The sequence below is a fragment of the Phoenix dactylifera genome, chromosome 1 (genome assembly GCF_051530095.1).
Source record: "Phoenix dactylifera cultivar Ajwa chromosome 1, Ajwa_hap1_PhDact_Kaust_v1.1, whole genome shotgun sequence".
Classification (NCBI taxonomy): domain Eukaryota; kingdom Viridiplantae; phylum Streptophyta; class Magnoliopsida; order Arecales; family Arecaceae; genus Phoenix; species Phoenix dactylifera.
In genome coordinates, this window is record NC_143190.1 from 13,004,520 (window position 1) to 13,028,303 (window position 23,784).

The 23,784-nt window shown below is 40.2% G+C and overlaps 1 pseudogene across 1 annotated transcript; it reads left to right on the forward strand.

Moving 5' to 3' along the window:
* The first annotated feature begins 21,934 nt into the window (after nt 1-21,934).
* On the forward strand, nt 21,935-23,776 carry LOC103720678 (AAA-ATPase At3g28580 pseudogene; annotated as a pseudogene). Its single transcript, XR_015980853.2, has one exon. The product of XR_015980853.2 is annotated as an AAA-ATPase At3g28580 pseudogene (transcript).
* Nucleotides 23,777-23,784: the final 8 nt, after the last annotated feature.

Below are 23,784 nucleotides of genomic sequence, written 5' to 3' on the forward strand. Positions count from 1 at the left end.
TTAAATCTTAAGAATGAGGTACATAAATACAAACCAATTGTTGAAAAATTCACACAAAGCTCTAAAAAATTAAATCTTATTCTTTCAAATCAAAGAGCTGTTTTTAATAAAGCCGGATTAGGATATAAAACTAACAAACAACAAAAGTATCTAAAGAATTTCTTTGTAAAAGCAAAAGATGTAAAAACTGAAAAACCTACATGCTTTCATTACGGAAAGAATGGACATAAAGCCTACTCTTGTATTCAAAGAAAGATCAAACTAACAAGAGTACATTTGTGAAAGCTAAAAACATAACTAAAGTATGGGTGCCTAAGGGAACCAACTACACTAACCACGAAGGACCCAAGAAAACTTGGGTACCTAAGAGCTTCACATGATCATTTTGCAGGTATGCCTTGCAGCCGGGAATAAAAGGAGAATGTGGTATCTTGATAGTGGTTGCTCAAGGCATATGACCGGTGACAAGAATCTCTTCGTCACTTTGAAATCAAAAGAAGGAGGAGTAGTCACATTTGGAGACAATGCTAAAGGTCAAATCATTGGTGTTGGTAAAATCTCCATTTCACCCTCCTCTTTTATTGACAATGTATTGTTAGTTAATGGACTAAAACATAATCTATTAAGTATAAGTCAATTTTGTGACAAGGGATTTAAAGTGTCATTTGAATCATCACTATGCATAATTAGTAGTCCAATTGACAATGAGATCATACTCACAGGACATAGGCATGGAAATGTTTACATGGTTGATCTTGATGATCTCACCATGAAGGATGGCCAATGTCTTGTAGCCATGAGTCCCAAAGTCAATGAGACTAGTTGGTTATGGCATCGTAGGTTAGGACATGCTAGCATGGATTTAATTTCTAAATTGATTACAAAAGATCTAGTCAAAGGACTACCAAAGATAGATTTTGAAAAGAACAAAATTTGTGCTGCATGTCAATTAGGAAAACAAACGAGAAGCTCTTTCAAGTCTAAAAACATAGTCTCAACAACAAAACCCTTAGAACTAATCCACATGGATTTGTTTGGACCCACTAGAACTGCTAGTCTAGGGGTAAGAAATTTGGTCTTGTAATTGTTGATGATTTTTCACGTTTTACATGGGTTTCATTTCTTGCACATAAAGATGAGTCCTTTCCCGCTTTTATCAAGTTTCATAATAGAGTTTCGAATGAACTCAATCTTAAACTAAAAGCAATTAGGAGTGATCATGGTACCGAGTTTGAAAATCAGCACTTTGAAAAGTTTTGTGACGAAAATGGTATCAATCACAATTTCTCGGCACCTAGGACACCCCAACAAAATGGGGTGGTAGAAAGGAAGAATCGCACACTAGCAGATATGGCTCGTACCATGTTGTGCGAATCGGATCTACCAAAATATTTTTGGGTTGAAGCAATAAATACTGCATGTCACATTTTAAACCGTGCATTAGTTAGATCCATCTTGAAGAAAACACCTTATGAGTTAATAAAAGGTAAGAAACCAAATATAAGCTATTTTCATGTTTTCGGTTGTCGATGCTTTATTTTAAATAATGGAAAGGACAATCTAAGCAAATTTAGTGCTAAATCAGATGAGGGGATCTTCTTAGGTTATTCCTCATCTAGTAGAGCATACAGGGTCTTCAACAAGAGAACTCTTGTTGTTGAAGAATCCATTCATGTTGTTTTTGATGAAGCTAACGGAGATTCTTCTAGAAAAGAAGAAGATGGTGATGCAGGTATACTTGAAGACCGAATGAAGGAATTCTCCATACAAGACAAACAACATGAGGATGAGATCAAAGAAGATACAATTCAGCAAGATGAAGAAGATCAACCTCCATCAAGAAATCAAGATCTTCCTAAGGAATGGAGGTATGCACATGGTCATTCAAGGGATCTAATCCTTGGTGATCCTTCGCAAGGGGTAAGGACAAGATCCTCTCTAAGAAATACCAGTAATTATCTTACTTTCGTTTCACAAATAGAACCTAAATCACTAGAAGAAGCCAAAAAAGATGATAATTGGATGAATGCTATGCAAGAGGAATTAAACCAATTTGAAAGAAATGAAGTTTGGACTCTAATGAAAAGACCCCCTAACGTTACAATTATAGGCACCAAGTGGGTGTATAGAAATAAACTAGATGAAGATGGAATAGACATAAGAAACAAAGCTAGACTAGTTGCCAAAGGTTATAATTAGGAGGAAGGAATAGACTTTGATGAAACTTTTGCTCCTGTTGCTAGATTAGAAGCTATTAGACTACTTTTGGCATATGCATGCTTCATGGATTTTAAACTCTATCAAATGGATGTAAAAAGTGCATTTTTAAATGGTTATATAATGGAGGAAGTTTATGTAGGACAACCTCCAGGCTTTGAAAACCACTTACATCCAGATTACGTTTATAAATTGCATAAAGCATTGTATGGACTTAAGCAAGCTCCTAGGGCATGGTATGAAAGATTAAGTAATTTTCTAATTGAAAATAAATTTAAGAGAGAAAATGTAGACAAAACCTTCTTCATTAAAAGAAAAGGAAATGACTTATTGCTTGTGCAAATTTATGTGGATGATATAATTTTTGGTGCTACTAACGATAGTCTTTGTCAAGAGTTTGCCAAGCTTATGCAGGAAGAATTTGAAATGAGCATGATGGGTGAGCTCAATTTCTTCCTTGGGCTACAAATAAAACAATCAGAGGAAGGCATCTTCATCAGTCAGTCCAAATACATCAAGGAAATGTTGGAAAAATTCAAGATGAAGGATGCGAAGAAAATCAGCACACCCATGGGCTCAAGTTGCAAGCTTGACAAAGATGAAAAAGGTAAAAATATAGACTGCAAATTGTACAGAGATATGATAGGCTCATTACTTTACCTTACTGCTAGTAGACCAGATATATTATTCAGTGTTTGTATGTGTGCTAGATACCAAGCATGTCCTAAAGAATCACACTTGCAAGCTGTTAAAAGAATTTTTAGATATCTGGTAGGGACATCTAATGTAGGCTTATGGTTTTCTAAACAATCTGACATAAATTTAATTGCTTATTCCGATGCTGATTTTGCCGGGTGCAAACTCGACAGAAAAAGCACAAGTGGCACATGTCAATTCTTAGGTGCTAATTTGGTTTCCTGGTTTAGCAAGAAACAAAATTCAGTTGCCTTGTCCACAGCTGAGGCTGAGTACATTGCAGCTGGAAGCTGTTGTGCCCAAGTTATTTGGATTAAGCAACAACTTGAAGACTTCGGTATCAAAATGGATAATATACCAATTAAATGTGATAATACAAGTGCAATTAATTTAACAAAAAATCCTGTCCAACACTCTAAGTCAAAGCATATAGAGATTAGGCATCATTTTATTAGGGATCATGTGCTGAAAAATGATGTGATGATTGAATATGTATATACTGAAAATCAATTGGCCGATATCTTTACAAAGCCCCTTTGTAAAGATAGATTCAACTTCTTAAGGAATGCTTTGAGCTTGTATGATCCTAGCAAATAAATTGAACTTGTATTGCATTGCTTTGCTACTCAAACTAGTAATCCACCTCAAGGTAAACATAAGTGAAAGCATGAATTCATCTAAGCTAAATGACGAACTGTTTGACTTTCCGGAGGATGGTTACCCTCCCTTGGACTCTTCATGGAGATACTTTCAGAGCCTATTTCATAGGTATTCGAAATTTGGTCAAACATTCCTCATTTCAATATTAATAATTCAAAAATCATTATCAAATTATTATAGGATGTATTATTAAGGGGGAGGATCACAAACAAATTCACTCTGTGTTTATCAAAAGAAATCATGTTGATTAGGGTGATTAAATAAAAAAATGGGGAAAAGATAGAATTCAGTCTGAAATTTTTCAGTGCCGGAGACGTCTCTGGCAAATCGCAGAGACGTCCCCCCAGGCGAGACGTCTCGCCTTAGTCGCGGAGACGTCTCGGGGACCGAACGAGGGTTTTTAAAATAGGTCGAAACAGCTCGAGCCGACCCGAGCTTTCCCTTTCATCCCCGACAAAAACAAAAACCCTAGCCTCCATTTTTCTCCAACACAAACCCTAGCCTCTTTCTCCTCATTTCCCTAGGATTTTCATTCAATGGCATCCAAAAGAGCTAGGAGGACTGGTGGGAGGCGTCCTAGGGCAGCGGCCGACGGTGAGGAACGGAGGGAAGAACCTTCCGCGCCGTCTCCTCCGGTTGCTCCGCCGACCACAACCATTTCCTGTGCAAATCGCACAGTGACAACCGGAAGGTACATAGATTTTCATTTTCTAGATAATGAGGGGTTCTCTATTGGAGAGAGACTCCGAGCCCAAGGGTGGGAGCACCTTTGTACCCTCAATACCTCGACCTACCCCGGCCTTGTTAGAGAAATGTTTAGTAATATGGCTTTAGGGGACTTAGGGTACACTGCATATGTCCGGGGGACATTAGTAGAAATTAATGAGGACATCTTATCCACTGTTTTGCAAATCCCTAAGGACGGTGAGGCTCCAACCTCACATCCCCAAAGGGAAATAGCCCTAAACTTACTTTTAGGACGAGAGGACTGCGGCCCTCTTGATGTAGTGAACTCACAAGACCTAAATGCCGAGATGAGATTACTTTTAAGTATTGTCAACCGGGTCTTGTTTCCTAAAACCGGTCGCTTCGATTTTGTTTCGGAGCGAGATTTAGTTATCATGCATCATATCCTACTAGGGATTCCTCTAAACCTCCCTAGACTCATGTTAAACTACATTGCTCTATGTCATAGGTATTCTAGGTTTAGTATACCCTATGGCATGATATTTACCCTAGTATTTAAACACTTTAAGGTTCACATTCCCGAAAATGAACCTGCAAAACCCTTGAGAAACACCGACTACTATGATGAGGGCACAATGCGAAGAATGGAGTTTCAAAAGGTAGATGGGTCTTGGGTCAAGGTACCAAAAAGAAAAGCTCAAACCCTAGAGCCTGAGATCCCACATCAGGAGTCTGACCACCACTCTCCTCCACCCAGCCACATGGATTTGCCTGATATACCCTTCAGCTCAGCTGGACCTTCCACATCCATGCCACCACCTCCTCCAGTCAGTGGGCCCTCCTTCCTATCAGAAGACCAGATGCGTACCTTAGCATCTGTCATTTGCCAGCAGATGAGGGAGGAAATGAGATCCATGATCTTTACTGAGTTGGCCCCCATCAGAGCTTCACATGAAGGGCTTCTATAAGAGCTGAAGGAAATTAGAGCTCAAATTGAAGCTACAACGCAAGAAATAGTTGGTGTGGGTGCCACCCAAACAATCAGATCAATTGAGCTAAAGGACAGCTTGAAGACCATTTCAAAGAGTCTTAAAGAGTTGACAAGCCTAGGAGGAAATGTGGGCACCTTGGTTGCCCAACTTAGAGGAAGAATTGAAATGGCAACCATAGAATTTGAAGCACTCGTGGCAGCCTTCCATAAGTCACAGGGAGATCAGTTCAAGACCCTAATGGATTCAATCAATGCATTTATAGATGCAGCTTGTAGGGCTTATGAGCAACGTCGCCGATAAGGGACTTTTTGTAGACATCTAGGGATCTTCTTTTTGTATACCCTAGGCTATTTTGAAACACTTTTTGTAGTAGAAATCAATACTTGTAATGATTTCTTCTTTTAACTATGTATTGACTTCAAAGGTTTACAATGATACATGAATATAATTTCTTTTGAAACCTTGTGTATGTGCTACTGTGTATGTGATTCTGTGACTGTGTATGTGTTTCTTGTGATGTGCCATAAAAATCTCATAACATACCTTAAGTATTCAAATTCAACACAACTTATCCATGCATATGACACAGGGGGAGCACATCTTGTGATAACTATGTTAAACAAAAAGAGGAGTCTAAAATGAATTCCAAAACAAAGGGGGAGTGATATGAATGACTAAAATTCTTTAATAGAAATAACTTGGACAGGGGGAGCACAACTTGAATCTCCTTGAGTAGTTCATAGAAGGATAATTTGTCCCCTTCATTGTTGATGACAAAAAGGGGGAGTAGAACCAAGAGTAGAACCAATGTGGATATTGGATACATTGGAATGCAAAATACAAAATTCATACTCCAAAGTTGAATTAGAAAAGATAAAATTGAAAAATATTGGCTTTTAGATAATTGCCCTTCTGGAAAAGAAAGGGGGAGTCAAAAAGAACTTAGCTTTCAAATTTTAACTTAATTCAAATTCAGTTGATATGCTAAAATTGCTTAAGAGCTATAAAGATCAATCTTATGCATAATGATAGAACTGAAAATTGACTATTTTGAATTATGCACACTGTATCTAGCTCTAATCAAAACATTATGCTTGTACATCTGATCAAATACTGTGTATATGTTTAAAATTCGAATTTTGCATATACTCAGTGTTTTGTCATCATCAAAAAGGGAGAGATTGTTGACCCCCTAATGGATTTTGATGAATACAAAATACTAGAGTATAATTCCATTTATCTTAACAATTTAATTGAGGATTTCATGTATTTTATTAAGAATATTGTTAAGAAATGTCTAGGCAAGTTCCCATGATTTTTTAAGGACTTATTGAAGAATTTTTGAGATGAAAGAAAAAGTTCAGGGACAGCCGAGACGTCTCCGGGTTGTCTCAGAGACGTCTCTGGCACAAACAGGAAGAACTGGCACGTCTGGAGACGTCCCCGGCACCTGCCGAGTCGTCCCCGCGATAGCGGAGTCGACTCTCTCAGTAGCGGAGTCGACTCTCTCAATGGCGGCAGAAAGGCAGTTTTCAAGAGATATGCGCGAGACGTCCCCACCGTACGCGGAGTCGTCCCCGCAAGTAAAAAGCAGACTTCCCGAGTCGTCCCCGAGGTAGCGGAGTCGGCTCTCTCAGGGTTTTCCAGAGGATGTCATTTTCGGTGATAAGGCAGCGGAGACGTCCCCTGAAAGAGCGGAGTCGACTCTCTCAGAGAATTCCAGAAGACATGTTTTTCGGAGTTATAACAGCGGAGTCGTCCCCAAGGCAGCGGAGTCGTCCCCATGCAAAAAGTGCAAACAAGCCGAGACGTCCCCGTAAAGTACAGAGACGACCCTCTCAGAAAAACAGAAAAACAAGGATTCAAACGATACAATTCCAGAGTCGTCCCCGTAAAGTGCCGAGTCGACCCCAAACAAAGTGAAAAGTAAATTTATACAGCCGAGACGTCTCGCGTTGAAGCGGAGATGTCTCCGGAGCGCCTGGGACGCGACTGACAACTTTTGCAGGTTTGGTTTGAATTTCAAATCTCTTTTACTTTATCTCTAACGGCTATATTTGCTTTTTAGGCTATAAAAGGGACCTCTTAAGTGCTTCTCAACAACTCTTCACCAACCCAAAGCTAGATCATTTAAGAGAGAAGCAAGAGAGAGAAGTTCAAGGGAGTGAGTGCATTCAAGTGAAGAAATCAAGTGCTTTCAAGCTTCCCAAGTGATTTCAAGCTCAACCACTCTCTTCCGCTCGGGATTCAAAGCTCATACTCAAGCCTACGCGATCCACATCGGAAGAATCATCATTTCCCACGCTTCCAACGGCAAAAGGATTCTTCCGGGTTCTATTGTTTATCATTGTCATATTTGCTTATTTAGAGCTTTTCAATCCTTTGTAAAACCTTTCATTGTGGTGCTTGTTCCAGTCAAGGGACTTGGAACAAGGGAAAGGCGTCCCAAGCCTAAGTGAAATTGGGGGTTATAGGGTTCGTTGTTAGCCCGGGGTAAAACAACAAGTTGGGTAGTTCACTCGAAAAACTACCGGATTGTAGGGTTCGTTGTTAGCCCGGTGTAAAACAACGAGTTGGGTAGTGCACTCGCAAAACTACCGGACTGTAATCGCTGATTATAGTGGAAATTCCCAAAGGTGCTTTGGGGAGTGGATGTAGGAGCAGTGGAGGCTCCGAACCACTATAAAAGCTTGTGTTTGCGATTGTTTGTCTTCATAGCTTTATTTTAGCTTTAGCTCATACATTTGTGTGTTTTATTTTTTAATTAGATAAAAGTTTTAAAACACCCAATTCACCCCCCCTCTTGGGTGACCATCTCTGGGCAACGTCTTCAAATAGGAACTCCTGTGTATTGTGATGAAGTCCTTAGGACTAATTTAGTGGGTAAAGGAGGTTTTATCATTTAGTCCTTAAATTGGTTCGCGACCGATTGACAAGCTATTAATTGGACAATAGCTATGTCAAGTATAGGTCGTTGTATGCCATTTAGTTGGTTGTCCTCTTAACCAAGGAGTGTGGAGACACTGGTATGGCATATAGGTGAGATGTAGGAGTACATCGTCGCTGAACAGTGACTCACCTGTTGAGCACTTCACTGTCAGGAGTTAGCTCACAAAGCATATGGGCATAAGTATCCCTTAGACCTGAGACTATCACGGTGACTTGCAAGCAACTCACTGTACTTTGGCACTGAACAATCTGAATTTCTAATTCAGATATTGAAAAGTTGCTGGGTGCAGTCAAGTACTCGCGAAGTCTGTGTATGAGTCAAGAAGGGATTGACCGCTCCAGATTATAGGAGTTGATGTTTCGCTATGTTTCAATTTAGTAAAACCTTGGCCAGGGTAAACCAAGTGATTGGTCACTTGAATTTAATTAATTGAAATACAATATGGATGACCGGACCAAAGTGTGACAGTTCACTTTAGGTCATCTTGAGCATCATTGGTCAAAAGGATGAATTATGCGGTAACCATATGAATGGGTTCTTGAATGTTGCTTTGCATATTCGACCTATCCGGACGTCGGGTATCATTGCTAGATGGTCACCTCGATTAGTGCATGAAGTGGTTCATGTACTACCGGCTTAGTGTTCGAACCTATCGGAGTCACGCACATAAGTCAAGTTAAGTAGGAAGGACTTGATCCAATTTAATTGAGAATTAAATTGTGGGTCATGTGAGATTTGGTTTTGTCTATGTTCAGCTAGCACTGAACATGAGGTACATACTGAATTTCATGGATGTGTATTTGATTATGTCTGTATTCTGGCTTAATCAAGTTTCAATTAATGTAATTGAAATTGATTTGGGCTCATTTGTTGAGTATGGTTTTGAATTGGATTCAAATAAATGTAATTGGGCTTAATGATGATTTTATTAGAATTTATTCCATATTTATTCTAGTCCAAGTGTGACTCGGATTGATCTGAAAATTGAACTAATTGGAGTTAACATGAATCAGATTCATGTGGAACCAATAATGGACTTCAAATCTTTCAAATTGAACTTCAATTTGGTTTAGAACCAATAATGGACCCAAGCCCATTTTAATTCAGCCCATTTGAATTAATCCATTTAAGAAAAGTCAATTTTGAATTGGGAATTTACTTAGATGCCCTCCTGAATTAATTGACTCGTTTCTGTGTTTCTTCTTCGGTCCACATAAGCCTGTGAACCATTTTTTCTGCTGAAACATTCTCCCGTGAACCACGTTTTTTCCCTTCTTCCGAACACATAAATTGACCGCTTGATCTTCCTCATCCTGCAACCATTTGAAGATCCGAAGAGACGTGTCTCTTCGGTTTTGAAACCTCTTTAATATAGGACTGATTTAATTGAAATCAAACGGTTCAAAAAAATCAATAAAATCATGAAACGTTTGGCGTTCACTCTTCCCTTTTGGCGTTTTCTCTTCCCTGGTTCAGCCTTGTCTTTGCCTATAAATAGACTAGCTTTCTCTTCATTCTGAGCTAGAGATTTTATCTGGGGAGAGGGGAGATTCATGATCTTTTGAGTAGCCTGTAAAAGAGAGAAAAAGAAAACGGGAAGAAAGAGGAAAAGAAAGAAAAAAAAAAAGGGAAGAAAGAATTTTTGAAATTCTTTTCTTCCAGGGGTTTATTTGCAAAAGGGTTTTTGCACTATACAGACATCATCCTACCTTCCTGCATTTCTTGGCGTGCGTGTGAAGTAGAGGGTCCGTACATCCGGGCCTCGCATAGCACCAGATCCATCAGTACCAGATCCGGCACCAGATCCAGTTCCAGATCCAGTTCCCGATCCAGTACCAGATCTAGCATCTGATCCAGTATCTGATCCAGCACTTGGCCCTGTACCAGATTCTGTTCCTGAGTACCTTGACCATCTTCTGCTGCGGGATCGAGGTATGGTAAACATAATATAGTTATGTTATTTATTTATACCTGTTATAAATAAATAGATAAAATTTTAAAACTGATTTTCTGACCTGGCATCCGATTTTATCGGATTTTGCGGGATATTTTTCCTTCAATTGGTATCAGAGCCAGGTTGGCCGATGGAATTGGCCTATAATATCTAAAATTATGCATGATTTAATTTTTAAATTTAGATTAGATCTAGATTTATTGATAAAATATCAATCTTGTGCTGAATTATAAGGTTGTCCTGCTATAAGGTTAACCCCTTATAGTGAAAAGGTTGTCCTAGCACAAAATTGAGATTAATTTGTATCATAAAATAAATAGTTTATTTTTGTGAAATTATGCATAATTGATGTTTATGAAATTTCAGTTTTAAATTTATTATGACCACAAAGTTTAAATATAAATTGTTTATATTTGGAATAAATTGACACCTTGAATCCATGATCATAATACATTTAATAAAGAATTAAATGTTGAATTTAAAATTTGAAATTTGAATTTCAAATAAAGATTTAAAATTCAAAATTTGAAATTCGAATTAAAATTTAAATTTGAACATGGGTTTTGGGGCATGGGTTAGCACAATCAGATTAGTTGATTAGGTTAGACCTAATGTTAGAATTGAATTGGAATCAATAGTTGTATTAGACTAAATTCATTTTTCTAATTTGATCAAACTCAATAGTTTAGTTGATCATGTCCAAACACTTCAATTGGATCTGATTGTGGCTCAGTGGTCAAGCCTGAGTTCTCAATGACTATCTAAATCAACTTGACATACCATTTGGTGTCTAATGCAAGTTGGATCTACGGTTATTAATTGGGGCTACCTCTTTCCTGGCCAACTCTGTTGGTGTCTAGGAAAGACGGTTAATGGCGGAACCCTCCCGTGATCTCTCTTACCTGGCCAATGTGGTCGTTCAAGTTTTGATTTAGATATCTTGAGACTTGGTGCTCACCCATGTCAATAAGGAAATCAGTATGACTGATTTAGATGTCCATAGACCAATGAAATTCTATGTCCTCTATATGACTCAGTGCAGTCAGTGGGAGGATATAGAATTATCGGTCTCTCTAAAATCCTCTAAATTATTAGGTCCTTAAAATGATATAGTTATATAGATAACTAGGTCATAGCCTCCCATTAAAATGGATGATAATTGGTCCAGTATTTCAGTTGGACATGCAGGACGCTTCCGTCTGGTGTTCATCTGAATATTGGAATTATCCTTCATTATATGATAGCTCTTTGAGCTATCTGATTGTGATTAGGTTGGCCGAGCTTTCCTTGGGCCTGATCATACATTAGGTAGTGTCATCGAGTTAGTTCATTAATGGTTGGATCTGACCAGGATTTTCAGTGGAGGCCTCCGCCTACTGATTACCACCTGGGGCAAAATAAAATACTAGAAATTATTTAGAGAAATAATTGGTAATGTACCTACCCTTAGATGCATATGGGTTGGCCGAGCTTTCCTCGGGCCTGTATACAGTCCATGTGGATTCTAGTACCCGCTAAGGAATTAAAGTAATTCCTCGAATTAAAGGTAGAGGCTAAAAATTTGACTAAAATAGTGGGAGAAATCTTTAGACTGAAGTCCAAGTCTTTAGAATTAAAATAAATCATATACTAATTAGCTCTGGTTTTTTCCTTTCAGATATGGCTAACTCTTTGTCCCTCCGAACACTCTTAGACAACGATAAACTTAATGGACCTAACTTCGATAGCTGGTATCGGAAGTTGAAAATTGTATTAGAGCACGAGCGGATCCTATATGTGATATTGGATCCAGCACCTGAGGAACCTGCAGCAAATGCACCACGTGCAATCAGAGACGCTTATCAGAAGTGGCTTAATGATCGCACTACCGTACGCTGCATCATGAGGGCTTCGATGAATGACGAATTTAGTCGTAAATTCGAAGAAGCACAGCCTGTGGAAATATTTCAAATGTTGAAAGAGTCTTTCGGGACACCTGATGATGTCGAACGACATAAGACCTCCTGTGCGATTTTCAATGCCCGCATGAGGGAAGGGGAATCAATCACAGAACATGTATTGTACATGGTCGAGAAAATTGATCTCCTGAGTAAACTTGGTTTTCCTTTGCACGAGCAATTGGGCAAGGATGCTATTTTGAACTCACTTCCCAAATCCTACCTGACCTTCCTTAGTCATTATAGAATGACTAAACCTGCAGTATCCTATCATGGATTGCTAGGTTTACTGCAGACCTATGAGAAGGATCACCAACTCTTTAAGGGGTCGGTGAATGTGGTGGGTGGAACTTCTGCAGGTCGTTCTTCCTTTAAGAAAGGAAAGAAAAAGAAGGTAAATAAAGTTCGTGCTGGGGCTTCTAAGCCCAAACAGACTATGAAGCAGAAATCTGATCAGAGTAAGGCAGAATGCTTCTTCTGCAAGAAGCAGGATCACTGGAAGCGGAACTATCCGGCTTATTTAGCGTCCCTTGATCCAAATAGGCCAAAGAAGAAAATGCAGCAAACAGTTGCTGCACAAGGTAATTATATGATAACACCTTGTAATTTTTCTGTTTATGATTCTACTACCTGGGTATTGGATACCGGAAGTCCAATTAATATTTGCAATTCTTTGCAGGGACTTCAAGTAAGTAGAAGATTCAAGAACGGCGATCGATTCCTAAATGTTGGTGATGGAAGATCTGTTCCAGTCCTAGCTTTAGGAGTCATTGAGTTGTTTTTTGAGTCTGGAGTAGTTATGTTAGATGATTGTCACTTTTGTCCAGCATTCTTGATGAATGTCATCTCTGTAGGCTTTTTGGCCAAGAATGGTTATACATTTTATATAAATGAAAGATTTTGTGATATCATTTTGAATGATACTAAAATTTTCAGTGGACAAATGAAATATGGCATTTATACTCTATCATTGCCTGTGAATGTAATGTACACATCTAATAAACACCCTAAATTAGATAAAGTCAATGAAACCTATTTATGGCATTGCCGGCTTGGTCATATAAACAAAAACAGGATAAACAGGTTAGCCCAACAAGGCATTTTAGAAATCAATGATTGTGAATCATTGCCAACTTGTGAATCCTGTCTTCTGGGTAAAATGACCAAGTCACCTTTTTCATAAAAGGGTGAACGAGCCAGCGATGTTCTTGGCCTCATACATACTGATGTATGTGGACCTATGAACGTAAGTGCCAAAGGTGGTTATGCCTACTTCATAACCTTCACAGATGACCTATCCAGGTTTGGTTATGTCTATCTGATGAAGCATAAGTCGGAATCATTTGAAATGTTCAAACGATTTCGTAATGAAGTAGAAAAACAGACTGGAAAGAGTATTAAGATCCTTCGGTCAGACCGAGGAGGAGAATACCTTTCCGGTGATTTCTTGACTTATCTAGAGGAGAATGGGATTCTCTCACAATGGACCCCTCCAGGAACACCTCAGCACAATGGTGTATCCGAAAGGAGGAATCGAACTCTGTTAGACATGGTTCGATCCATGATGGGGTTTACTAGTCTGCCTCTATCTTTTTGGGGTTATGCTTTAGAGTCTGCGTGTATAATACTAAATAAGGTTCCAAGTAAGTCTGTTGAGAAGACTCCATGTGAGATATGGACTGGGCGTAAGCCGACACTTTCATACCTTAGGGTTTGGGGATGTCCGGCTTATGTTAAACGTTCTCAAACTGACAAACTGGGTCCTAGGTCCGATAAGTGTTATTTTGTAGGGTACCCCAAGCAAACTAGGGGTTATTACTTTTACCTTCCTAATGAACAAAAGGTGTTCGTAGGACTTAAGGCAACATTTTTGGAAAAGGAATTCCTTGGTGAAGGAATTGTTGCTTCTAAGGTTGAACTTAGTGAAGTTCAGCAGGTGGAAGATTTAACACAATCTACTGAACCCACAGAATCGGTTTTGATTAGATCAAACCCGGAGCCCAATGTAGAAGCACCATTCAGGCGATCCGGTAGAGTACCGCATCAAGTGGATAGATACTACGGTTTCTTGGTCCATGACGCGGATCCTATTGAGCTCGATGAGAACAATGAGGATCCGATCACCTATATGGATGCTATGCAGAGGTCCGACTCTGAGTTGTGGCTTAATGCCATGAAATCCGAAATGGAGTCCATGGAAATCAATAGTGTATGGACACTAGTTGATCCACCCGAAGGGATAAAACCCATAGGGTGCAAATGGATCTTCAAAAGAAAGAGAGGCGCAGACGGAAAGGTGGAGACCTATAAAGTCCGTCTGGTTGCCAAGGGATATCGTCAACGTTATGGTATCGATTATGACGAAACTTTTTCCCCTGTGGCAATGCTAAAATCTATTCGGATCATGCTAGCTATAGCAGCATATATGGATTATGAAATCTGGCAAATGGATGTGAAAACAGCTTTTCTAAATGGAGAGCTGGAAGAAGAGGTGTATATGATACAACCTGAGGGTTTCACATCCATAGACGAGTCCAAAGTATGCAAGCTACAAAAGTCCATTTATGGACTTAAGCAAGCTTCTCGAAGTTGGAACATACGTTTCGATAAAACTATCAAAACATATGGCTTCGTTAAGAACGAAGAAGAACCTTGTGTCTACAAGTGGGTTAACGGTTCAGTGATCACATTTCTTGTGTTGTATGTGGATGACATTCTCTTAATTGGGAATGACATTCCTGCATTACAAAATGTGAAACTCTGGCTGTCATCACAGTTCTCCATGAAGGATCTGGGAGAAGCATCCTACATCCTAGGGATGAAAATCTATAGAGATAGATCTAAGAGGTTGCTTGGATTGTCCCAATCCACGTACATCGACACTATGTTGAAACGGTTCAACATGGAGCATTCCAAGAAGGGCTATCTTCCGATAGGCCAAGGAATTTCTCTCTCTAAGAAAGATTGTCCGACAACTTCCGAAGAAAGAGAGCGTATGAGTAGAATCCCATATGCTTCTGCAGTAGGTTCTATTATGTACGCCATGACATGTACAAGACCGGATGTTGCTTACTCACTAGCAGTAGCGAGTAGGTATCAGTCTGATCCGGGTGAGAACCATTGGAAGGTGGTGAAAACCATCCTTAAGTATGTAAGAAATACTAAGGACCAATGGTTAATCTATGGAGAATCTGACTTAAAACTTGTGGGGTTTACAGACTCTAGTTTTCAGTCAGACCATGATGACAGTAAGAGTATGTCAGGATTTGTGTTTACCCTGAATGGAGGAGCAGTCTGCTGGAAAAGTTCCAAGCAGCATTCAGTAGCCGATTCTGTATGCGAAGCAGAGTATGTTGCTGCATCAGATGCGGCAAAGGAAGCTGTTTGGATCAAGAAGTTTGTAAATCAACTTGGTGTTGCTCCCTCAATCAACGGTCCAGTTCTTTTGTATTGTGACAATACTGGAGCCATTGCACAAGCAAAGGAGCCAAAGTCCCACCATAGAACCAAGCACATTCTGCGTCGCTACCACCTTGTACGAGAAATCGTGGAACGAGGTGACGTCAATCTTCAAAAGATCGATGGAAAGGAGAACCTAGCTGACCCATTCACTAAAGCCCTTTCTGTAAAGGAGTTCGATTATCACAAATCGAAGATGGGTATTAGATACTGTACAAATTGGCTTTAGTTCAAGTGGGAGTTGTTGGGAATTGTGTCCCAAAGCCAATTTTTATTGTAAGAATAATGTATATGTTTTATTTAATGAATAATAAAATCTATTCTAGCATTCTTTTCATCACAAGTGTTGCATCTTCAAATAGGAACTCCTGTGTATTGTGATGAAGTCCTTAGGACTAATTTAGTGGGTAAAGGAGGTTTTATCATTTAGTCCTTAAATTGGTTTGCGACCGATTGACAAGCTATTAATTGGACAATAGCTATGTCAAGTATAGGTCGTTGTATGCCATTTAGTTGGTTGTCCTCTTAACCAAGGAGTGTGGAGACACTGGTATGGCATATAGGTGAGATGTAGGAGTACATCGTCGCTGAACAGTGACTCACCTGTTGAGCACTTCACTGTCAGGAGTTAGCTCACAAAGCATATGGGCATAAGTATTCCTTAGACCTGAGACTATCACGGTGACTTGCAAGCAACTCACTGTACTTTGGCACTGAACAATCTGAATTTCTAATTCAGATATTGAAAAGTTGCTGGGTGCAGTCAAGTACTCGCGAAGTCTGTGTATGAGTCAAGAAGGGATTGACCGCTCCAGATTATAGGAGTTGATGTTTCGCTGTGTTTCAATTTAGTAAAACCTTGGCCAGGGTAAACCAAGTGATTGGTCACTTGAATTTAATTAATTGAAATACAATATGGATGACCGGACCAAAGTGTGACAGTTCACTTTAGGTCATCTTGAGCATCGTTGGTCAAAAGGATGAATTATGCGGTAACCATATGAATGGGTTCTTGAATGTTGCTTTGCATATTCGACCTATCCGGACGTCGGGTATCATTGCTAGATGGTCACCTCGATTAGTGCATGAAGTGGTTCATGTACTACCGGCTTAGTGTTCAAACCTATCGGAGTCACGCACATAAGTCAAGTTAAGTAGGAAGGACTTGATCCAATTTAATTGAGAATTAAATTGTGGGTCATGTGAGATTTGGTTTTGTCTATGTTCAGCTAGCACTGAACATGAGGTACATACTGAATTTCATGAATGTGTATTTGATTATGTCTGTATTCTGGCTTAATCAAGTTTCAATTAATGTAATTGAAATTGATTTGGGCTCATTTGTTGAGTATGGTTTTGAATTGGATTCAAATAAATGTAATTGGGCTTAATGATGATTTTATTAGAATTTATTCCATATTTATTCTAGTCCAAGTGTGACTCGAATTGATCTGAAAATTGAACTAATTGGAGTTTCATGTGGAATTTTTTCGGATCCAAAATCTTTCAAATTGGTCTTCAATTTGGTTTAGAACCAATAATGGACCCAAGCCCATTTTAATTCAGCCCATTTGAATTAACCCATTTAAGAAAAGTCAATTTTGAATTGGGAATTTACTTAGATGCCCTCCTGAATTAATTGACTCGTTTCTGTGTTTCTTCTTCGGTCCACATAAGCCTGTGAACCATTTTTTCTGTTGAAACATTCTCCCGTGAACCACGTTTTTTCCCTTCTTCCGAACACATAAATTGACCGCTTGATCTTCCTCATCCTGCAACCATTTGAAGATCCGAAGAGACGTGTCTCTTCGGTTTTGAAACCTCTTTAATATAGGACTGATTTAATTGAAATCAAACGGTTCAAAAAAATCAATAAAATCATGAAACGTTTGGCGTTTACTCTTCCCTTTTGGCGTTTTCTCTTCCCTGGTTCAGCCTTGTCTTTGCCTATAAATAGACTAGCTTTCTCTTCATTCTGAGCTAGAGATTTTATCTGGGGAGAGGGGAGATTCATGATCTTTTGAGTAGCCTGTAAAAGAGAGAAAAAGGAAACGGGAAGAAAGAGGAAAAGAAAGAAAAAAAAAAGGGAAGAAAGAATTTTTGAAATTCTTTTCTTCCAGGGGTTTATTTGCAAAAGGGTTTTTGCACTATACAGACATCATCCTACCTTCCTGCATTTCTTGGCGTGCGTGTGAAGTAGAGGGTCCGTACATCCGGGCCTCGCATAGCACCAGATCCATCAGTACCAGATCCGGCACCAGATCCAGTTCCAGATCCAGTTCCCGATCCAGTACCAGATCTAGCATCTGATCCAGTATCTGATCCAGCACTTGGCCCTGTACCAGATTCTGTTCCTGAGTACCTTGACCATCTTCTGCTGCGGGATCGAGGTATGGTAAACATAATATAGTTATGTTATTTATTTATACCTGTTATAAATAAATAGATAAAATTTTAAAACTGATTTTCTGACCTGGCATCCGATTTTATCGAATTTTGCGGGATATTTTTCCTTCAATAAAAGCCCCCTTTCCTCCTCCCTTGGATCCTCCACCGAGCACCTCCTATCCTTTCCCCCCTCTCTTCCCTGCTTCTCCTCCTCCTCCAGTGACCGCGTGTGCCACCCCAACCGAGCTTCTCCACCCTAGGTCATCTTTTTCCTTGGATTTTTTTTGGTTCTCTTTGCTTCCCTTGTTTTGAGATCTAGTTTGGCCATTGGAAACCCCACCGTCGTCGCCGCTGCTAGCTGCCGGATCGAGCCACCTGTGGCCGGGATCCGTCGCCTCCGTCAACCGCCGGTAAGCCTCTTCTTCTTGCTATTCATTCTATTGCCAAATAGCTTTAATTCTTCCCTTTTTTTTTGGCCCCAAACCGAGACCAAGCTCGACTGTTCTCGACCTCGACCACCACAACGGCCGCCGGCCGCCACTGCGGCCGGCTGGCCGTCGACCGGACGACGGCCTCCGCCATCCAGGCTGGCCGCCTAGAACCCCCCCCACCGGTCCTTTCTTCCTCTTCTTCTTCTTCCCCTGTCCGTGGGGGTTTGGGGAAGAAGAAGGGCCCTGTTCACGGGCCCTATTCACTATGGGCCAACTTGGGCGCGGTTTGAACCCGAAACTCGAAAAAAAAGGAAAACCCGAAAACCGAAACCCAGTTCAGACTCGAAACCTGAAATCCGAAACCCAGTTCAGAACCGTTTTGGCCAATAAATGGAATTTTACAGTTAAGCCCTTGATAGTATATTATTGCACAAAAGAGCCTTCTGTAATTTAGGTTTGATCCCTCTAAGAAAGTTGTATTACATAAAGGTCCTCAAATATATTATTTAGTCCCTTTACTCAAGTTTTATTATAGAACAATATCCTGTAATTAAGTATTAGTCCCTGTAATGAATTCTATTACATAAATAATCCATTAGAGGCCAACCATGGGGGCCCTATTGGGCCGGATCTATGCGGGCCCATTAGGCCATGTCCGATGTGGGCCCTATCGGGCCATGTTCATTATGGACTAACTCTAGGCCTTATCGGGCCGTGCCTAGTAGTATTATTTCTGGATTTTGCTTAGCTCTGAAATTAACAAGAAATTAATTAAATTTAAACAGGTGAACCTGATCCGCTTATCTGAAGTAGGGGTTAAGTGAGAAGAGTAAATACTTCAAGTGTGATTTTCAAATTATTTGATAAACTGATTAAGTTTTGACATATATTTTGTATTCAGTAAAATGGGTCAGGCATGTTAAATTTTATTTGAAAATCATGTTATATATGCTCTGAAATCTGTGAAATATGACTGGACAGTTTATAAAATCTATTTTTGTATATATGCATTCTCAGTATGGCTATGACCTGTTCTGTTCTGTTCTGGCCCCGCTAATGGGGATTATACGTTGGACCTGTCGACTTATAATCTGTGAGGAACCGGTTTCGACACCGCGCCACCGGTGATTAAAATAATGGTTTCTGAACACCGTTGCCACCGGTGACTAACAATAGTGGTTTTTGGCACTCTATGCAACCCATGCCACTGGGTTACGTGGCCGTAGCCTATTATGTTGAGATTCTGGTATCAAAGTTTTTAGAAAAATGATAATAAGTTTTGAAAACCGTAAAATGATGTTATTTATGATTTATTCCAGACATTATCCTGTATTTTGATCTGATATACTTTGACCCCACTTTGGGGTATCTTGTTGCTTAATGGGCTAGTGTAGCTCATTATTTTATTTTCTCTGTTTTTCAGATCCAAAGTCTTGATCGTACGGGATTGAGGAATGTATTAGATTTTCCGATGATTTATTCAGTTATTGACATTTTAGTTAGATTAGTTTGGACATTTGAATTATGTTAGCAAATATTTTTTTGGAATTTTGTAAAACTATTTTTGAATGACTTTAATTATTTATGTCAATTTTAAGCATATGTGATTAACCCTTAAATAAATTTTGAACATCTGTATTTGCTCCGATATATTTCCCTATGTTATGATGGATAAGCATTGCATAAAATCTAGATGACTGTATGATTTTAAACAGATGGAAAGAATATTGGACCATGAAAAAGATTTTTTATTTTTCTTCATTTTTCTGTTGAAAATACCACTTGTAGAAATCAAGTTCCTATCAGCTTTGTCTCGGAGCATCGATTGATACTATATATGACCCCGACATGCCACCAAATGAAGCAGCTTTCTGACTTGGAGTCCCACGCATTGATTGATTTTCGGATAACAGGCACCCTTTGGGCCCTGGCTGAGGCTTCTAGTTTCTTTTTAATCGGCTGTATATGCAATGGGTATGAGTTTTGTGTGCTTATTATCTGACCAGGAGACTCGGATGGTGAGGTGGACCCGGTCGTCCAAGATTTTCTTAGATCAAGATTCGTTGTATTGGTATCACACTAGCATAATATCAGAATAATATTATATAAATTTTTTTATATATCAAAAATCTGTATATTATTTAATTAATATCAGTATCGAATTGATATAATATAGGACATCAAATGGTAAAAATATTTTGGATCCCAGCGGCTGAGCCGCCCTGCTCCTCCTTGTCGTTATTAGGAGACTAGGCATCTTTACCTATCCGTCAAGGGTGACACAATCTTTACCCAAAGATCATTGTCGCTACTATGAGACTTACCATCCCTTTCACCTAGACGTCAAAGGAGGGACAACGCGGCTGAGACGTTTGAATCTCCGAAAACTATCCATCATCCCGAGCAAAAGTCACATGGGGCGGGCAGCTCTTGTTTTGCCGTAGTTTTTTTAATACACATTTGAAAAAAAAAACTTAATTTTTGTCATCATTGCTGCTAATTTTTTTCAACATTGTCTTTTTTTTTTTCTTTTTTTTTTCAGCAAGGATGAGATAGAAGAAGCAAAACAGAAGTCAAATTTCAGCACTCTCTTCAACCAAGATAAAAACATAAATATAGTTTTTTTGCTCAAATTTTTTTTTAACTATATTTATATTTTTTTCGAGAAAAAACAACTTTTGTAGCTAGATACCATCTAAAGCCAATATAATAGTAGTTTTTCGTGAAACAAACATTTTAGACAATTATATCGGCAATATCAAGCTTCAGGCTTGGGCTGAGGGGTGACGACCGAAGGGATACCTTGAACGGCTCGGCAGCCGGGGTAAGAGAGAGAGTTGGAGAAGGTTAGGGAAAGAGCCCGCAAGTTCTAGGATTTATCTATTTTCATTTAGGTCGAAATTGGAGTGTATCCATGTATTCAAAACGAGATGCACGGCCAACGAGGCCCACGTTGATAGATAGGACTCGTGAGTCCTAGTAAGTAAAATAATGATTATTTTAAAAGAGCCTCCTGTCTCTCAATTTTCAAAGCTCTACCTCTGCAAGATTGACATATATATATATATATATATATATATATATATATATATATATATATATATATATATATATATATATATATATATATATATATATATATATATATATATATATATATATATATATATATATATATATACACACACACACGCACACTCTGGACTTTGGTGGCACGGGCAAAGCGTCCGTATAGATGAGTGCTTTGATCTCCATTTTTTCAGACCACATTTTTCTGCTAAAATTATTTTTTTATTTTAAAATTACTAATTATAATAAAATTTTTTAATATTTTTTTTTATTTTTATAGTGTATCAAGAATTTATATCCTACAGCATATATATATATATATATATATATATATATATATATATATATATATATATATATATATATGCTGTATGCACTACTAATCATTGAGATTAGAGGATTTAGTGAACGAAGCCAACCGAAACGTACTGTGGGGCCACGGGATGCCCGCGGTGAAGGATATAGATATCCCCGCGTGGCGGAGGTTTCTTGGCAGGGAAGTAAGTTTAAGTCAACGGCGACGCAGCAAAAGAAAACACTTTCCTCTCAGCTATAAACCGCATCCGGCATTCGATCGTCTTCGTCCCAGACTCCTGGTCGAGAGAAGAGATTGAGAGAGAGAGAGAGAGATGCGTGAGGAATGGGCAAGCCTGGGCTCCGCCCTCGCCAGCTTCATGTTCCTCTGGGCGGTCATCCGCCAATTCTTCCCCGTCGGCCCGGAAACCGTCCTCATCAAATACATCCACAAGCTCACATCCTTCATTTACCCCTACGTCCGGATCCAAATCCCAGAGTACACCGGCCAGGGCATGAAGCGCAGCGAGGCCTTCACCGCCATCGAGGCCTATCTCAGCGACTCTTGCTCGCAGCGCGCCAACAAGCTCAAGGCCGATCTCGGCAAGGACAGCAGCAAACTCATCCTCAGCATGGACGACCATGAGGAGGTCACCGACGAATTCGGCGGCGCCAAGTTCTGGTGGTCGTCGTCCTCCAGGTCCACACGTCAGCCCCAGGTCCTCTCCTGGTACCCCGCACCAGATGAGAAGAGGTCCTACAAGCTCGTCTTCCACAAAAGGAAACGGCAGCTCGTTCTCGATTCCTATCTCAGCCATGTGCTAAAAGAGGGGCGCGAGGTCGCCGTCCGGAACCGGCGGCGGAAGCTGTACTGCAACAACCCCGGCGGAAGTGGGTATGGCTACAGGAGCGGGGTGTGGAGCCACGTGTTGTTCGAGCACCCGTCCAGCTTCGACACCCTCGCCATGGACCCCGGGAAGAAGCTGGAGATCAAGAAGGATCTCGACGCGTTCCGCAAGGGGAAGGACTACTACGCCAAGATCGGCAAGGCCTGGAAGAGGGGATACCTCCTCTACGGCCCGCCCGGCACCGGCAAGTCCTCGATGATTGGTGCGATGGCTAATTTCCTGGATTACGACGTCTACGACTTGGAGCTGACGACCGTCAAGAACAACGTCGAGCTGCGGAAGCTCTTCATCGAGACGACGGGCAAATCCATCATAGTCATCGAGGACATCGACTGCTCGCTGGACCTCACCGGTAAGAGGAAGCAGAAAGGCAAGAAAGAGGAAGGCGCAAGCGAGGAGAAGAAGAATCTGCCACCAGGCCAAGAAGAGAAGGATGAGAGCAGCAAGGTGACTCTATCCGGGCTTCTCAACTTCATCGACGGCATCTGGTCCGCCTGCGGCGGAGAGAGGCTGATAGTGTTTACGACCAACCACATAGAGAAGCTGGATCCGGCGCTGATCAGGAGGGGGCGGATGGACAAGCACATCGAGATGTCCTACTGCGGCTTCGAGGCATTCAAGGTGCTGGCCAGGAACTATTTGGACGTCGACTCGCACCCTCTGTTCGACACCATCCGGGACCTGATGGAGGAGGTGAAGATTACCCCCGCGGATGTGGCGGAGAAGCTGATGCGGAAGTCTGGGGACGAGGACGCAGGGTCGTGTCTTGAGAATTTGATCCAGGCGATGAACAAAGTCAGGGAGGAGGAAGCGTCCAAACAAGCTCACGCCAGTACAGAGGAAATTGTGAAGGGCGAGGAGGAGAAAAGTGGAGCTGAGGAGGAGGAAGCATCAAAACAGGCTGTGCGCAGTGGAGAGGAGATGGACGGGGAGGAGAAGCGTGGAAGTAGAGCCGATGGAGTTCTGTAGGAACCTTTTGTAGAAAAGTCTGTTGGTTCTCGAAGTAATTATCTGCTGGTCTTTCGGCTCCGGGATGTAATTGGCTGGTTCTAGTTTCTGGCCCGAAGACATTCTGTTCATCGCTTCGATTCTATCAATAAAAAATAAAAATAAATAAAAATGTTTTATTTTCTATTTTTTGT